The 15,324-nt window shown below is 43.3% G+C and overlaps 1 protein-coding gene and 2 long non-coding RNA genes across 5 annotated transcripts in view; 1 reads left to right on the top strand and 2 right to left on the bottom strand.

Moving 5' to 3' along the window:
• Positions 1–10,776, bottom strand: part of znf462 (zinc finger protein 462) — a 53,054-nt gene extending 42,278 nt beyond the window's left edge. The window contains exons 1-2 of one of the 3 annotated variants that reach the window (XM_037117020.1): positions 10,243–10,776; positions 9,951–10,009 (exon numbers count right to left, since the gene is read on the bottom strand). The gene's annotated coding sequence lies outside the window, so the exon portion shown is untranslated. Of the gene's footprint in view, positions 1–8,211; positions 8,301–9,950; positions 10,010–10,242 lie in introns of those variants that run through there. The other 2 variants (XM_037117019.1, XM_037117022.1) reach the window with 2 other exon arrangements.
• Positions 10,777–10,879: 103 nt separating this feature from the next.
• LOC119030268 lies at positions 10,880–14,465 on the top strand. Its single transcript, XR_005078220.1, has 3 exons — positions 10,880–11,147; positions 12,210–12,428; positions 14,074–14,465. It is a non-coding gene; the product is annotated as an uncharacterized LOC119030268 (long non-coding RNA).
• On the bottom strand, positions 12,424–14,105 carry LOC119030269. Its single transcript, XR_005078221.1, has 3 exons — positions 14,039–14,105; positions 13,629–13,677; positions 12,424–12,681 (listed from the first exon to the last, which is right to left on the bottom strand). It is a non-coding gene; the product is annotated as an uncharacterized LOC119030269 (long non-coding RNA).
• Positions 14,466–15,324: the final 859 nt, after the last annotated feature.

Raw genomic sequence — 15,324 nt, 5'->3', positions numbered from 1 at the left:
AAGTCCATCTGAGATGTCTGATGAAGAACAAAAAATACTATGCAAAATTACAACAAATAAAGATAATAATCATCAGGACACTAAAGGGTTTCACTGCTGCAGCCTGATACCTTATATGGTTTAGTTTATGGTGGCTAATGTTAGCTAAGGTTAGCAAATACTGGCTTTACTGAGTCAGTTCTCTGACATTGTGCCTCTTCTGTACTTCTGGACTGCTGTTAAACTACATTTTAACATTTACCATCATCACATAATATTCATATGTTGGCAAAGCTCAACAGAATTGCTTTATTTTGAGTTAAAGGAAGGTCGATGATGTTGGACTGCTCTGTTTCTCTTCAGCTTACTGGTTTATTTTTGGGGACAGGAAGTGGTTTCCCTGAAAGGTAAATGAAGATTTTTTTTTAAACAAAATTTTAATATTTGTTATTATTTGATAAATTTGTTCTTGTTAGTGGACTTCACTTCTAAACTATCGTTAGCCACTGTTGCTCTCTGTTAGCTCTAGTGGAGACATTCAATGTATTAACCTTTTTTTTGAATATTTAGTTTTCATTCTACATAATTTTTATTTATCTATAGTCTATTTTCTTTATTTTGTTTTAATGTATTTTTGTTTTTAAATGTACTTTCCTCTTAATGACACAGAAAAAAGCATCTTTTGATTTTCAGCATTGATGACATTTTTATTTTCAGTCACACTACCAAGAGAGAGTCTTTTCTAACCTTTCACCTCTAACACATACAGTCTTCACAGTGTCTTGCTGTCTTAAACTACTCACCTCATCTAGCCAGCACAACAGCTGTGTAGTATTATGGTCCCTGCATTACTGTAAGCATTGTCCTTAAGGACATGGACCTGTAACTGCCACGGCTCTATATTTAGGAATTAACATCAAACATTCTACCTTGGTTTCATCAGATCACAAGTTCCCACTTCCTGTCATGGGAATGAACCACATGCTTGCAACATGAACATGTGCTTTTTGGTGAGAAGTACTCCTCATCGTGTTGCCCTCTCAGCTCAGAAGTGTTCAGAACACATAAAACTCTTGCTAAGTGCATGTTGTGGACAGACTCAGCTATTCAGTTATTTTTAGCTTGCTGTTGGCCTCTTGGTAGTTTTTCCTTTAGAGCTTCCTCTTAACGTGACCATCCATCACAGACAGATGACCCGATCTAGATTAAGGTCCCGATGGAGCCATAATTGTTCACAGTCTTCAAGTTTGTCTTCATTTTATTCTGCACAAAAATGTAACGCGTCTTAAATCTGATTTTAGATCAGTTGTTGGCTCCTTCCTGTCTGGGATCACCTCTGCAGGGTTTGACTTTTATTTCATCTCATCAGAATCACTTCATTTAATCGAAGAAACATTAGCTCACTTTTGATTTTCATTGCAAGCGAGTTGAACCGAAATAAATTCTCAACCCTGAGTTCCTGAGGTATGCGAATACTTGTGCTACCAAAATGTTCTGAATGCATTCTTCACGCTGACAGTAGCCTTTTGTGTTTAAACTTTCCTTCACTGGTTACTTTAACTGAATGAATGAGTCACGAAAAGTCTGGATTTTAGCTGGACGCTCAGAAAAAACCTGCTCGGTAATCCCACATTGTCTCAGAGGATTGGTAAATACAGGTGCAGAGCGTTCCAGACGCCGCAATCCAGCGAGCTTTGCTGATCTGTCTGCTGCCTGACCTTCACTGGTGTCACATTCAGAGGGCGTTAAAAGGAAACACTTCACGACTGCAGACCCAGGCCGCCCCTTAAGGATTCTGGGTAAAGGAGAAGATCATGTAGGCTTACCACCGTCCTGTCTAACTGACTGAATGTAGATTTAATGGAACAAAACAAGGCCGAACTGGATTCTTTCTCTACTCTTATCACAATATCCCTTTCATTTTAAACTGGTTTTCTTATCAACATCATGCTTGGGATACTATCTGATTCAAGTTAATGCATAACATTATGTGAACATGTGCCGCCACGGGTAATAAAAAAAGGCCAGCAAGCCGAGTGCAGAGGACTGAAGGAGTTTGATCTTTGGACCTCAAAGTATTCTGCTGACTGAGGCCTTCAAGCAAGTCCTCACATCAAAAAGAGAGACAGAGAAGCTGAAAGGGAGAGCGAGGAATGCCATTAACATGGCGCCCGGTTGCAATACCATGCTAATCCCGGGGAAGAGAAGATAATTTCTCTATTTTATGTGTGTGCCGTCCATACTGCAAGGTCAGACAGTGCTTGTGTCAGCCTGTCTCTCTCTGACAGATGGCTACCTGACTTCACCCACCCAGTCAGACGGCCTTTAATACTTAATATCACTGCACCCGCTCTCCTATTTATATTCTTTCTCTGCGAACCATGACATTTCTTCTCTCAATCAGAAAGACCTCCAACTTGCTAATTACATGTTTTCTCTCTCAAGCTGCACCAAAAGAGAAAGGAAAGCTGACCATCGCGGTACAAGTAACCTTGCTCCAAGGGGAGCCTTTGTGTTTAGCGAAGGGCTCAGATTGTTCCTTCTGAAAGGAGGGGACGGCTGCATCACACAGCAATCGCTAGCAACATTTGACCTCTTTTGCACAGAAGATAATGACCAAGCAGATTAAGAGGAGACAAGCACTAATGGCGGACGTCCATGTGGCTGCTGCCTTCAGGTTGTCATGGTGAAATCTCACCCTCAAAAATACAGGAAAAATTAAAATACTACTCCATTCAAACCTGTTAAAGCTTACAGTCCTTTCCATCTTAGATATAGTTGCGTGACCTTCACGCCTCAAAATTTGCACAAAGCAACAAAACAGGCTGGTAAATCCCTCGGCTAAAGCCTGCTGGGTGTGAAGGTTAGATAATGAATGCCCTTACACACTCGCACTCTTCCTGTGAACAAAAACCCAGAGATGAATCTTTTCATCTAAGCTGATTTTTGCGCGTTCCTCTAGCCGCCGAGCGTCCGAGCACCGGATGAAAAACGCAGTTAATAAGAGAAGTCAGAACCCAGGAAATCAAGTGACGGTGTGAGGATGAGACATGGGAAGACACGCATGACTCTGAATTCTCTGGAAGTCTACAGCTCAAGCTCCCCTCAGTATAGTCACCTCACTTGGCTGCTCGCTCGTCTCTCTCTCTCTCTCTCTCTCTCTCTCTCTCTCGGGGCTGACAGAATTATCTTCTGCATCAGAGCTGAGGCCGGGCCAACGCTCCACACAGAGGACTCCATTTCACACAGCCGGCCCCACTGTGGCCAAGGAGACACAGGCAATCATGCTGGAGTGGCAGTGGCAGTGGCCATCCACCATTTTGTGCTCCTCAAGGTCTTTGACTGTCCTGCTCAGCTGCGTGGAGCTGCCTCTGCTCGCTTCTGCTATCTTGTTACACAGATGGAAGTGTTTAACTTTAAGAGCAGAGACCTGAGCGAGCAGCCTCGCCTCCTCCTGTCTGTTCCTCTGCAGACTGTCATGGCAGTCAAGCAAAAAAAAAAAAAAAAAAGCAGAAGTGAGATGTGTGGTTTCGTTTGCTGCGAAGATGGCCACCTAGAGAGCGTCTCTGCTGCTCCCTCAGAAATCCGAGGACTGCTTCTAAATATGGAGCCTTTCATGCAGACCTTTAAGAAGATACGTGTCTGTTGTCTGTAGATAACGTGATCAAACACAGGTGACCCAAAAAACACGTTTCAGAGCTTCTATGGGAGACGTTAGAATCATTTCTTTCTCTAGACTGAAAAGCACAAAGGATAAAACTTGGGGCAACCCTCTGCAACGTGATTAACTATTCCATCCAAAAATGATTAAGTGCACGATTTAATTAATCGCCTCAGGCGTGATTATTTTTACAATTTTATATGGGAAGGAATAGGTAGATATATTTGGTTTTCTCAAGAGGTCTCTTCCCTCGAGCTCACAGAGAAAAAATTCTCGGAATAAAGGATTCTATAAAACCCTGTACACAAGTAGGGTACAGCAGGAAAAACACATATTTATAGCGCTTCACGTACAAACACGCAAGTCTTCACCAAAGTCTCCTTCAGATGTCGTATATCTGGGTTCATAGGCTACATAAACACCACCGAAGACTCTTAGCAACTGAAGGATGTCCAAGGACAGATCTTGGAGAGAAACCAGGAAGTGTTTTTCCACAAAGACAATTACTCCAGGAAACCTTACATTCCACGCAGCCCTTCTCGACCATCTCTCCTAGGAAACCATTTCCTGGTGTAAATCAATCTGACGCCGTCTCAAATAAATCCTCTATCATCTCAGACGACGTTTATGGACTACTCCACTCGCTAAGGTCAGAATACTGAGGTGCCAAACTCCGAAGTGTGTGATTTCCTTCTCACTATGAGCAAAAAAAACAAAACAATCTTCCACTGACGCCTCTTATCTGATCTCAATCAACAGCCTAAGTCCTTGGTTTCATCGCAGTTTTTTTTTTTTTGTCCTTTAATCTATTCAAACGCCTTCAGGAGTATCTATTTCAACCAATTCAATCAAAAAAAGAACAAAAAAAAAACAAAAACACACTAACAAAAAAACCCATGATGACAAGAAAAGACTGAGACGCACTGAGGGGATTCTTGTAAGTGCAGCTCGGTGGACAACTGCCAGAAAACACTGCAATGCTGACTTCCTTGTAAGCCTGACATGGCAGTTACTACAGTTACAGGGGGTGGGTGAGGTTACAAGCTCGTCAGGATGGAGCATTTCAGAGTGACCAAAAGAAGACTGTGGAGGGAAGAAGAAGAAGAAGGAGAAGGGGGAAAAAAAAAAAGTCAAACTCAGGTTCACTTGCAGAATTGTTTGGAGGCACGCCGACTTATTTCTGGACAGCTTTTTAATGCTGATTCTGTCTAAGAGGAGGCGAGGGCTCCTCTCCTGGTCCAACCAAACTGACCTCTCGAGGCAACAAGTTTGAGACGGGAAAGATGAGAGACCCATCAATATTAACTTACCACTGAGACCTCCTTTCCAAGCTCTTAAATATTTAATCGTCTTTGGACAGCTCTGTTGCTTCGTAGGCCGAGCCAGTGTGGATCCCTTCTACAAGACCACTCCTGTTCCTGCTCAATGAAGGCCTTGTCTGGTGGCACCACACTGCCCAAGGAACGGGCGTCTCCAAAGAATTCAGGATTTTTTTTTTTTCCTCCTTTTTTTCCACCACTGCAGGCAGCTCCAGGCTGACAAGAGTCGGTTCACTGTGTCTTATTAGAGAAGGGCATAAATCCTGAATTCAGGCTGGAAACCTGAGCACACCGCGATGGCTTCATTTATCTCAAGGGGGCGAAACTGCATGGGCATAAAAGTCCTCTTTCTCAGACTAACCCCTCCACATGCTTCACATGTGTGCTGAAAAAAACAAAGAGAAAAAGACACAAATGTGAGCTACAAACCGAGCTACGAGAGGTTTCCTCCAGGAGAGGAGAAAAAGGTGACATCTGAACTGTTGATGTTCGGATGGAAAGCAAAGAGAGGAGGAACCAGTTTTGCAGCGACGTGGCAACAGACAACAGAAACTGGAATGACACCTCCTGAGAGCCACTTCCTTGTTGCATTTAAAGCCCCGACGTGATGTAGCTGGTTGGCTTTCTCTTTCACGTCTAAATCACATAACTAAATCTAGGACATAAAACAGGTTTCTTATGGAGTGAAGGAGGTCGGTAAAAATACAGGAGAGAGCGTCGAGTTTGCGGCTCTGCTGTGATCTTGTTGTTTTGTGTGGATCTGGGGTCCTGCGTGTCTCAGCACACTTTACAAGTGTAGCAGCAGGGCCGAGCTGCATCTCATGAGCCATGCATCATGTCAAGAAAGCACTCACTGGAGCATTTCAATTTGCTTTTGTGCGTCTCTCCAGCCTTCTCCACTGCCCCAGGTAGAGAAGAATGGAGGAGTGCATCACCCAATGTGAGCGAGTGAGTGAATGAGAGGGAGGAGGGGAGGGAGGGAGGGAAGGCTGCTATGAGTGTGTGCGTGCGCGAGAGACGCAGAAAGAGTATCAGAGTGAGTGATGAGCTTCAAACCACTTCCTTCCAGCGTTCGAACCATCACAGAAGTCTCTCTTGTTTAATCCTCTGTCCTCTCTGTGGAAGCTTTTTTTTTTTCAGTGTAATCCTGAAATACCTTGCAAAAAAAAAATCCAGTTATGTAATTTTATTTCTAAAAGTATCCACCGTGGTTCAGTTCTGCCCCGTCACCTTAACGCTGAACCGCAGCAGCAACAGTGTGTTTAATATTTCACGCCAGGGTAAAAAAAAAAAATTCTGAATTGGATTGTCACTGTTGGTTAGTCAGTCACACACAAAAAATATGCCGTTATTATCCATTAAATTGAAGGTTGATATTCACATTATTAATGATGATCTCAGATATATATATCTTTATCCATAACTAAATAAACAAGCTGTTCTCAGAGGAAAATAAGGTCCCCAGAACGTTTAAGCTAGAAAGGTGGCAGGGTCCGCCACACATAAACAAAGTGAAACAGTACTTTGTTGTCCTTTAAGATCAGGTTGCTCATTCAGTTAATTCAGTCGTGAAACAAAGAATTTGTTTATACAAATCAGTCAATAATGATCTTTCTCCTCTCATTAAAACTACATAGGGCACCTTTAAAACACCAACCCTTATGTTGTGTGTTTACTAAACAAAGAGAGTGTCTTCAGATGTATGAAGCTGTTTGAGGAAGGGCCGGACAAACCTGCTGAGGGGGTTTCGGGGCAGAAAGGAGGTGTGGGCCCCCTCTGAGCCCGGATCCACACTCATACTCTCCTGATACTCTCCTGACAACCAGTGCTTTAAATACATCCCAACCGCAGGCCAATTACTTTGTGATTTGAATTGATTAAACTCACATTTATTTAGCGTTAAGCAGCGTGTGAGCAATTCAGTTTGGTGCCACGTGATGATCCTTTTCAGCTAGATTAATTTGACTTTTATGTTCTTGATTAATGTTAACTTTTCATCTAGAAAACACAAGAATGAAGGAAACACTTACATCTTGTTTTTGTCTAAAAATCTGAGGAAATTTAGTCCAGTAAAATACACTCAGACAAATGAGAGCGCATGTTTGGAATTATATCAGTTTGACTTTAAATAAAAACCAAGGAAAGCAGCAAAGTCCTGAGAAACTGGAACCATAAAAAAACCTTGTCCCAACATCACCAGATACTCCTTCTGTCAATCCAACAATGTCACATCTCAGACACCTGCTCTCTATAAGATGCAGCCTCCAGATAAATCATCCCAGCACCACCTCAGGGCCCTGCGCTTTTCAGTTTTTAATGTACTTTTCTGGTGTATAAACTCCTAATTAATCAAATTACAACAAAGTAATTGCCATGCCGAGAACCTCGGGGGCCTCTGAGAGTCTGGGGGCCCCCGAGGCGGTTGCACACTTTGCCCTGTTAGCGATCCAGCACTGCTTCACGACATAACGCACGACTACAAGCGATGCCATCTCCAGAGCAGACAGCCCTGACCCTCGTGACCTCGAGCAGGTCGAGTTGCAATGAAAAACCTGAGCACGCAGATTAGCTTCCAGCCTAGCATGAATGAGCCTCACAATGGAGGACGGGAGTCAAGAATGTGCGGAGGACCTGTGAAAGTTACAACAGGAACTCTGAGACGGCAGACGGTGTCACCGAGACAGCCACCTCCACAGAGCACCCACCACCCATCCATGACTAGACTGCATCCCCCCCCCCCCACACACACACACACACACCCACAAGGAACAAAATGTGTTGACCGCAGCAGATTCTTCCTGCCCGTCCTCTCCTCTCCTCTCCTCTCCTTTTTCCTTGAGAACCTGTTTGCCCTGCTGCCACGCCAGGGAGAAGGAGCATCGCCACCATTTTGATTGCTCTTCTCAGCCCCGGCATTGTCGCAGCACAGTGTGTCAAGCTCACAGTCTCCTTGTCAGCAAGATTTCACACAGTGGCCAGGGGAACTGCAGAGCGTAGCACAGCCACAGCCACAGCAACACACACACACACACACAAACACACACAGCTTGCAAACACACCTCCGTCTTCACTCGGCTGACAGGCTGGTCAACAGACACCTTTAGGATATAGCGTGCGAAGAGTCACCTCAGGCCGAGTGCATAACACTACAATATGGACCAACAACAACAATAACCCATCGAATAACTTTTGAACCTCGCACAGACAATGCAGAGACAAGAGGTCCACTGGTGCCGCCACAAACCAGAATACCTTCACTGTGCATTTCTAAACCAGGCGCTGGTGAGAAAACGTCCAAAAAAAACCCCCACTGAAAATAGAAGAAGAGAACCATCTGGAGAACTTCCTTAAAGAATCTACAACAGCCATTACTTCACCCTCACACACACACACACACACAGAGGAGCGAGCGAGAGAGTGAGTGTGTGTGTGTGTGTGTGTGTGTGTGTGTGTGTGTGTGTGTGTGTGTGAGACCACTTAGTTGAACATTAACCACCTGCATGGCCCCAAATAAAAAAAAAAGCAAAGCACTGCATTATTCAGCTTTAAGATTCCCTCAGACATCACAAACCACCCAAAACCTTCAAAATCCCTTTCAAAATAAAACAATATATAAAATATATATGTATGTGAATGAAGAAGCAGAAAGTTCATGGAGTCAAAAAATAAATAAATTTTAAAAAGCACGAGGTAACCTTGAGAGGACCCAACCTCACTTTGCACACTTTTTCTTTTTTCTTCTTCTGCTTCCTCTGGGCTGACCATAAACTTACGAGCTGCAAGTGCAAGAGAAAAAAAAAGAGAGACAAGAAGAAGAGGAAGCAGCAGAAGCAGCAGAAGCAGAAGAAGAAGAAGAAGAAGAAGAAGAAGAAGAAGAAGGAGGGAGGAGGAGGAAGGAGGAGGAGGTGTTGGTGGCTGTGGCCGATTATTTTCTTGAACACAACCTTTGTTCTGGCGTGAGAGAGAGAGAGACAGAGACAGAGAGAGAGAGACAGAGAGAGAGAGAGGAGATCCTGCCTGTCTGACTCCAGGGGCTCTTCCTTGGAGACCCATCTGCCTTCCTCCATTTTATGGTGAAGCCCTAACCAGCAGCTGACATACCTGACTTTGGAGTGGCAGTGACAGCAGAAATAAAGAAAGGCAATCCAAAAGATGTTCAAAGAATGAATTAAGAATAAAATATAAATAAAAAATAAAAGCGACAAAAAACACGAGAACAAAAAGAACTCCACGCATTCATTTCAACCACCACCATGAGACATCCAGCTCCAGACCCTGAGGAGACTCACACACAGAATCGCCACCAGATTTCCTTTGCTTTCATTAAGAAATGAGGAGGGGGGCTGCACGTACAGCCTCCTCACACTGGACATGGCTCTCATAGTGTGTCTGTGTGTGTGTGTGTGTGTGTGTGTGTGTGTGTGTGTGACTGGACCCAGCGGCTATGCCAGCTCCTCTGTGTCGCTAATGGAGGCTTGGCTTGAGGGGAGCGAGGAGAGCAACCCGTGCAATGGCTTCTCCATGAAGCTAACGCGCAACAACACGCACGGCCGGAGAAGCGAATGGTGGAGAGGAGAAGGAGAAGGAGAGGAGAGGAGGAAGGGAAGGAGAAGGAGGAGGGGGGACACACAGCACGGCACGGCACGGCACAGCACAGCAGAGCCGGCCGGGTCTGCCTTTTTTTAATTCCCCTGACCAAAGACATGTCAGAATAACAAAACACTCCGGTGCCGCTCACTAAACACACGCAGCTCCGAGCCCTCGACACCGCCGCGTCCATTTCCTTGTGTCACTTTGACAACAAACCCCACCGAACACGGCGACATGAGCGAGGACGCGGAGGTGAGGCAGGCAGGCAGGCAGGCAGGCAGGCTGGCTGGGTGAGGATATTAACTGGGAAGCGAGGAGAAGAAGACCCACTTGACTTTGTGGCTTTTTATTTTGCAATTGGAGCGCCCACCCGACTCTAACATACACGCGAATAATCTCACTGCTTCTTCTTCTTCTTCCTCTTCTTCTTCTTCTCCCTAAGTCGGCTTGGAGACCTGGACTAAAAAAGAAAAAAGAAAAAAAAAAAAGACCAGGAGAGACGAGAGGAAGAGGGGGGTCAGCTCTTTCCAGGTCATTCACGAGGCGCTCTCCAAATTATATCCCATGATCTACCATCGCGACGTTCTCGCAGACCTTGAAAGCCCCAGCCGAAAGAGAAAAAAAAACACTGGGGGAAATATAGTAGTGCAGAAAGAAGGTGGGGAGGCAAACACTAAACAAAAAAAAACTCACTGGTACAATCTTCTCCTCGAGCGATCCTCCGAAAAGTTGTCCTCGTATTTCATGCGTGCGCCCGGTCGGTCTAATGGATGATCGCCATCTTTCCTGCTTCTCCTTTGCTGCAGCTGCAGATGACCTGAGATCCGTCTGTCTCTGAATAATGAGCAACCACACAGACAAGGAAGACAATCTGCAAAGCAGGCTACACAAAGAAGTTTGGGAGACTAGCAAGCACCAGAGGGTGCACAAGAGTTTACGACGAGACGAGGGAGCATCAGCAGGATGGACAACGTCTACGTCTGAGAAGCTCATCCTTCATCTGGACTGAAGGCAGAGATAGCCCCCGCAAAGCCTTATCTGCGGCTCAGACCACCACCGAGACACATGCGGGGCGCTGTGAATTATATATATATAGATGGATAGATCTGTATATATATATATATATATATAAATATATATAGGTTTTAACCATACAGTGTGTCTGCCACGTCATGGGGTTATCTGCAGTTCACTTTGGTGGTGGTGATGATGCAGCTTCACACTTTCAAACACACAACATACATAGATAGATAGATAGATAGATAGATAGATGCAATAAAATCATCACACTATATGAATAAACATATTAAAATGCAATAATAATAAAATATATATTTTTAAATACATAATCCATCCTGTGATCCCACACAATAAAAACATTTTTACCCAACAGTCTTTATTCATTCTGTCCCTTCATTCAGACAAAAAAAACAAAACAAACAGAAAAACAAACATGGCTGTTGTGTTGCAGCATGTTGTCGTCACACTGTCACTACTGTAGAGGTAGACAAGCTGCTGCCGCTGCTCTGTCCTCCAGCTGCTAACAAAGAACTGAGACAAAAGGTGCAGGGTCCTGCTCAGATGTTATGTATGTCAGGGTAAGGACGTGTGTGGGTGTGTGTGGGTGTGTGTGGGTGGGGGTTGAGCGGTAAAGAAGGGGGCACACATGGGTGGGTAGGTGGGTGAGGAGAGGGGTATACCTTGCATGATGGAGCAGCTGTGATGTCATCAGGGAGTGATAATAATCTGCCTTTTGGGATTTAAGGTTTGTTCACCATGCTTAATAACACGGACGTTTCTTCACTTACAGATATTTATAATTTGAGACACGCAGGCGTCAGGACAGCTCAAACTATCTGAACATTTGAGAGTACTGAATAATTTGGATCAGAGGAGAAATGTAACAAAGCCTCGTCATCATTTCATGTATAAAGTTTATCTCCAACATGAGTTATTGTTATTGTTCCATGAGGACTTCACTTTATGTGATGTACCTTTAATTTACTCGAATTTCTTATGAAGTTCTGCGAATATCCCGAGTGTTGTTATTTATTTAGGTTTGTTTTGATTGTCATCAAAATATATTTGTGTTCACAGACATTTAATTTATTTTACTTGTTATTTTGCTATTATATTTATTGCAATGGAAAATCCTCCTTGAGACAGAAAGAGACACTGACGAACCTGATTGCCTCAAAATTATCAAGTGAAGTAGACTAATAGATTTTAAATTGTTTACGCTTTTCAGCTCGTACACTTTAAGTGTAATAATCTTCCTCTGTTTATTATTTTTTTCTATTGTTTACTACTGTTTTGAATGCATATATATATATATATATATATATATAGATATATATATATATATATATATCTATATCTATATCTATATAGATATAGATATATAGATATATATATATAGATATATATATTCAAAACAGTAGTAAACAATAGAAAAAAATAATAAACAGAGGAAGTTTCGGGGAATTTGTTATAGAAAATCTAAAAAATAAAGTCATAACAAGGTCACATATTTCTCTAACTGACCTGGCACCTGAGTTAATCATGCACAGTCTAAACTTCAAAATAAAAGCATGGATGTATTGAAGCATGTCAACCAGTTGATAGGATCTTTTATTTATTTATTTATTTTTGTCTCATAGTGTGATGTCAAAGTTCGGATCTTCTCCCAGAGTTTGAGGCTTCTGCTCAGTGTCGTAGCTGTTCCCAGGACTTCACTCTTCTGGACGGAGATCTCAGATGTTGCTCCTGGAATCTGCCGGAGCCCCTCTCCCAGTTTCAGGGTCACAGCTCCCAGTGCTCCTATTACCACTGAAACCTCCATTCTCCGTATCTTCTCCAGCTCTTCTTTCAGCCCCTTGGTATTTTTCTCAAGCTTCTTGTGTTCCTTCTTCCGGATGCTGCTGTCCCTTGGGATTGCTGCATCTACAGTATCACCACTGCCAGTTGGTTAGCTATCACCAGTGTGTCGGTCTGGTCTCTACTACCTCCAGCTCGTGCTGCATCACAACCTGCTGGTATGTGCCGGATTGTCTCAGGGGTATCTCTGCACAGCCTGCATGGTGTGGTGGACCCCGGCCACAATCGATCTTGTGCTGACCGCCTGTTCCTGTGCTGCCAGGAAAAAATAAAAATAAAAACCCAGGGACTGCAGATGAAAACTAGCCTCTTGGCCAATTGTTGTATGTTTAAAGATAAACCAATTTTAACTCAGGAAGGTTGTATTTATGATATTAATAAGATAAAAAATATATTTATTAACATTCATTATTGAATAAAAAAGCCACCCTCAGACTAGAATAAGGTCCCCATAACAATGTTTAAAACTAGAAAGGGGGCTACTTGAAGTGTCCTGCAGTGTCAGGCCGGGTAACACAGTATGAATTGTGATGACCTCTGAGGGCAGTTTGTTTGTTCAGTTTACTGTCATGAAAACCAATCAATTAAGATATTCCTCCTCTGATTAAAACGTGTCCCCTAAAACTACCTTTTATATGCACAGATATTACCTGAAAAAATTCAACTATCATTAGCGTAAAACACTATTCTAATATCTAACATTATATTTATCTGGATTCCTGCGTGTTTATGTTTGATACCTGCTCTCACTGTGTTCCTTCTCTCTGCCTGTGTGAGAGGCTTTTCTTTTGTCCTCTACAGACAGTAGATGGCAACAACAACATCCGCCCTGATTACAACAACAGCATGTGAACTCTTCTGCAGTGTTTCTTAATTTTGTTGTTTGCATCCCAGAAACTTTTTTTTTTTTCACCCTATAATCCTGCCTGTGACATTAAAACACCTCAGAAACCCTCCACCACAAATCTTGTGAGCTCCCCGGTTGCTGATCGCTGGCTGATTTACAGACAGCGACACAGAGAGGAATTAAATTTGTGTAAGATACAGACGTAGTTAATCACGTTTGACAAGTGTTGGTGTTGCCACTTTCCGAGCGTTCGGTTATGAATTATGGATCGTGGGATACATTTTTTTTTTTTTGTGGGATTTAATAGAAAGCTTCGGATAAGAAATGATATTCAGTCAGTCTTTGTATCACCAACCTGCTCTGCGTGTCAGTGGTGCTAATGCAGGGCTGGATCCTCCACAATGCTGTTAAACAGAGTGACACAAACAGCGTCTAAAATATGTGACACCTTGGGATCTGAATCATGTGAGAGTATGAAATATGTAATGTGCTGTTAAACATAAGGTGGCAGATGGGAACAGGAATGAGGCTTTTTTTTTTTTAAAGAAAAAATGCAGCTCCGTAGTGCCAGTTTTCCTGTTGCAGTGACGTACATAGCCCCATGTATTTCCCAAACACTGTGGCCAATGATCAGTTGGCCCGGAAATGACTTCCTCCTCCTTCGGGTTTACCTCCGATGACCTCTTGTTCATTCATGTTTTTTTTATACTCTCAGAGTATTTTCCAGAAAATTTGAAAGATCACACACACAAAAACAACCCACACCTGTAATATTTCTAACATTTTTGATGTCTCAACAGATCCTCCGGAGGAGCGACGTGTGAAATACACACACCCCTGCAGACACACACAAACTGTGTTGACAGTGTGTCCTGTGGGTGCCAGGTAGCAGCCGGGGTTTATCATGCTGCTTGGACATATGGCTGCTGCGGCAAATCTGATTAATATGGGAAGGCCAGGAGTCCAGCGTACAGCAGAGGACAGACTGCAACAGGACATCCCCACTGGTCCGGCCTCCCCCGCACACCGTGCCAGGCCTCCATCCAGCGCGGCTAAAAACAGACCAGTCGTCAGGGATTCAGATGGTCTGAGCGGCGGGTGAGCGGGAGGAGCTGAGGGGTGCTGGACGGATTTAGAAAAGCATTTTTTTTTTTTTTTTTTGGATGCATTAAAATTAATGTATCACCATTTCACTGGGAAAATATTATTGCTAATTAGTGACAAACATTCAGTTGGTTATTTCTTTGAAAACATACATATGATTAAAGGAACAGTTCTCTCAAATATGAAGTCAGTGTCTAGTCACCTCGACGCTGATGGAATGTCAGGTGATTTCCGGAGCTTCGAAGCCAAACTGTGTTGCAGCGTTCAACGAACTGAAGTAAATGGTTCTAAAATGTCAAAAAAGAACAAAACATTTTTCTGAAAATGGAGTCTAAGATTTGAAGATGATGAAATGTTACTTCCATCTTCTTTTGAGCCAAACTCCTCAGTGTAGCTGGATTGAGCTCGGGTGAACTTCTCTTTTAAATCAACGCTATGTAGAAATTGGCATTTTGTGGGATTTGGCGCCCCCCACAGTTTGTCCAATGTAATGTTGACACTGACTACAAACAAAACTCATCACGTCATAAGAATGTTATGTGTTGTACACTTGTATCTTTAAGAAAAACATATCTGTAACACTGTGATCCGACCCTCTCACTGAAGTTATATAGAGCAGAAACAGATGATGGGGGGCCAAGTGTCTGAGACAGAGACACCATTCACCCTGTTACAAGACACTGTGGCAACACAACATTGTTTTAAGGTATACAAGTTATGCAACTTTAAAGAAAATTGAGAGGAAAATTTAAAAAATGTGACCTTGTGCTGCGAACTCTCCTACATGCCGGTGAGAAATACACCTGCTCGAAAAGTTTCCCAAGTCTGGAATTGAGACACAGCGGAGTCCTGTACGGGTCAGCAAACATTATTAGAGGTCCACCGTGTGCCAGTGGAGAGGGGAGAGGAGAGATATGAGGAGATAAAATGATCGTCGCCCTGATGCT

The sequence above is a fragment of the Acanthopagrus latus genome, chromosome 12, assembly GCF_904848185.1.
Source record: "Acanthopagrus latus isolate v.2019 chromosome 12, fAcaLat1.1, whole genome shotgun sequence".
Lineage (NCBI taxonomy): Eukaryota > Metazoa > Chordata > Actinopteri > Spariformes > Sparidae > Acanthopagrus > Acanthopagrus latus.
Note: the sequence above shows the minus strand (reverse complement) of the source record. Positions and strands in the feature narration are given on the sequence as shown.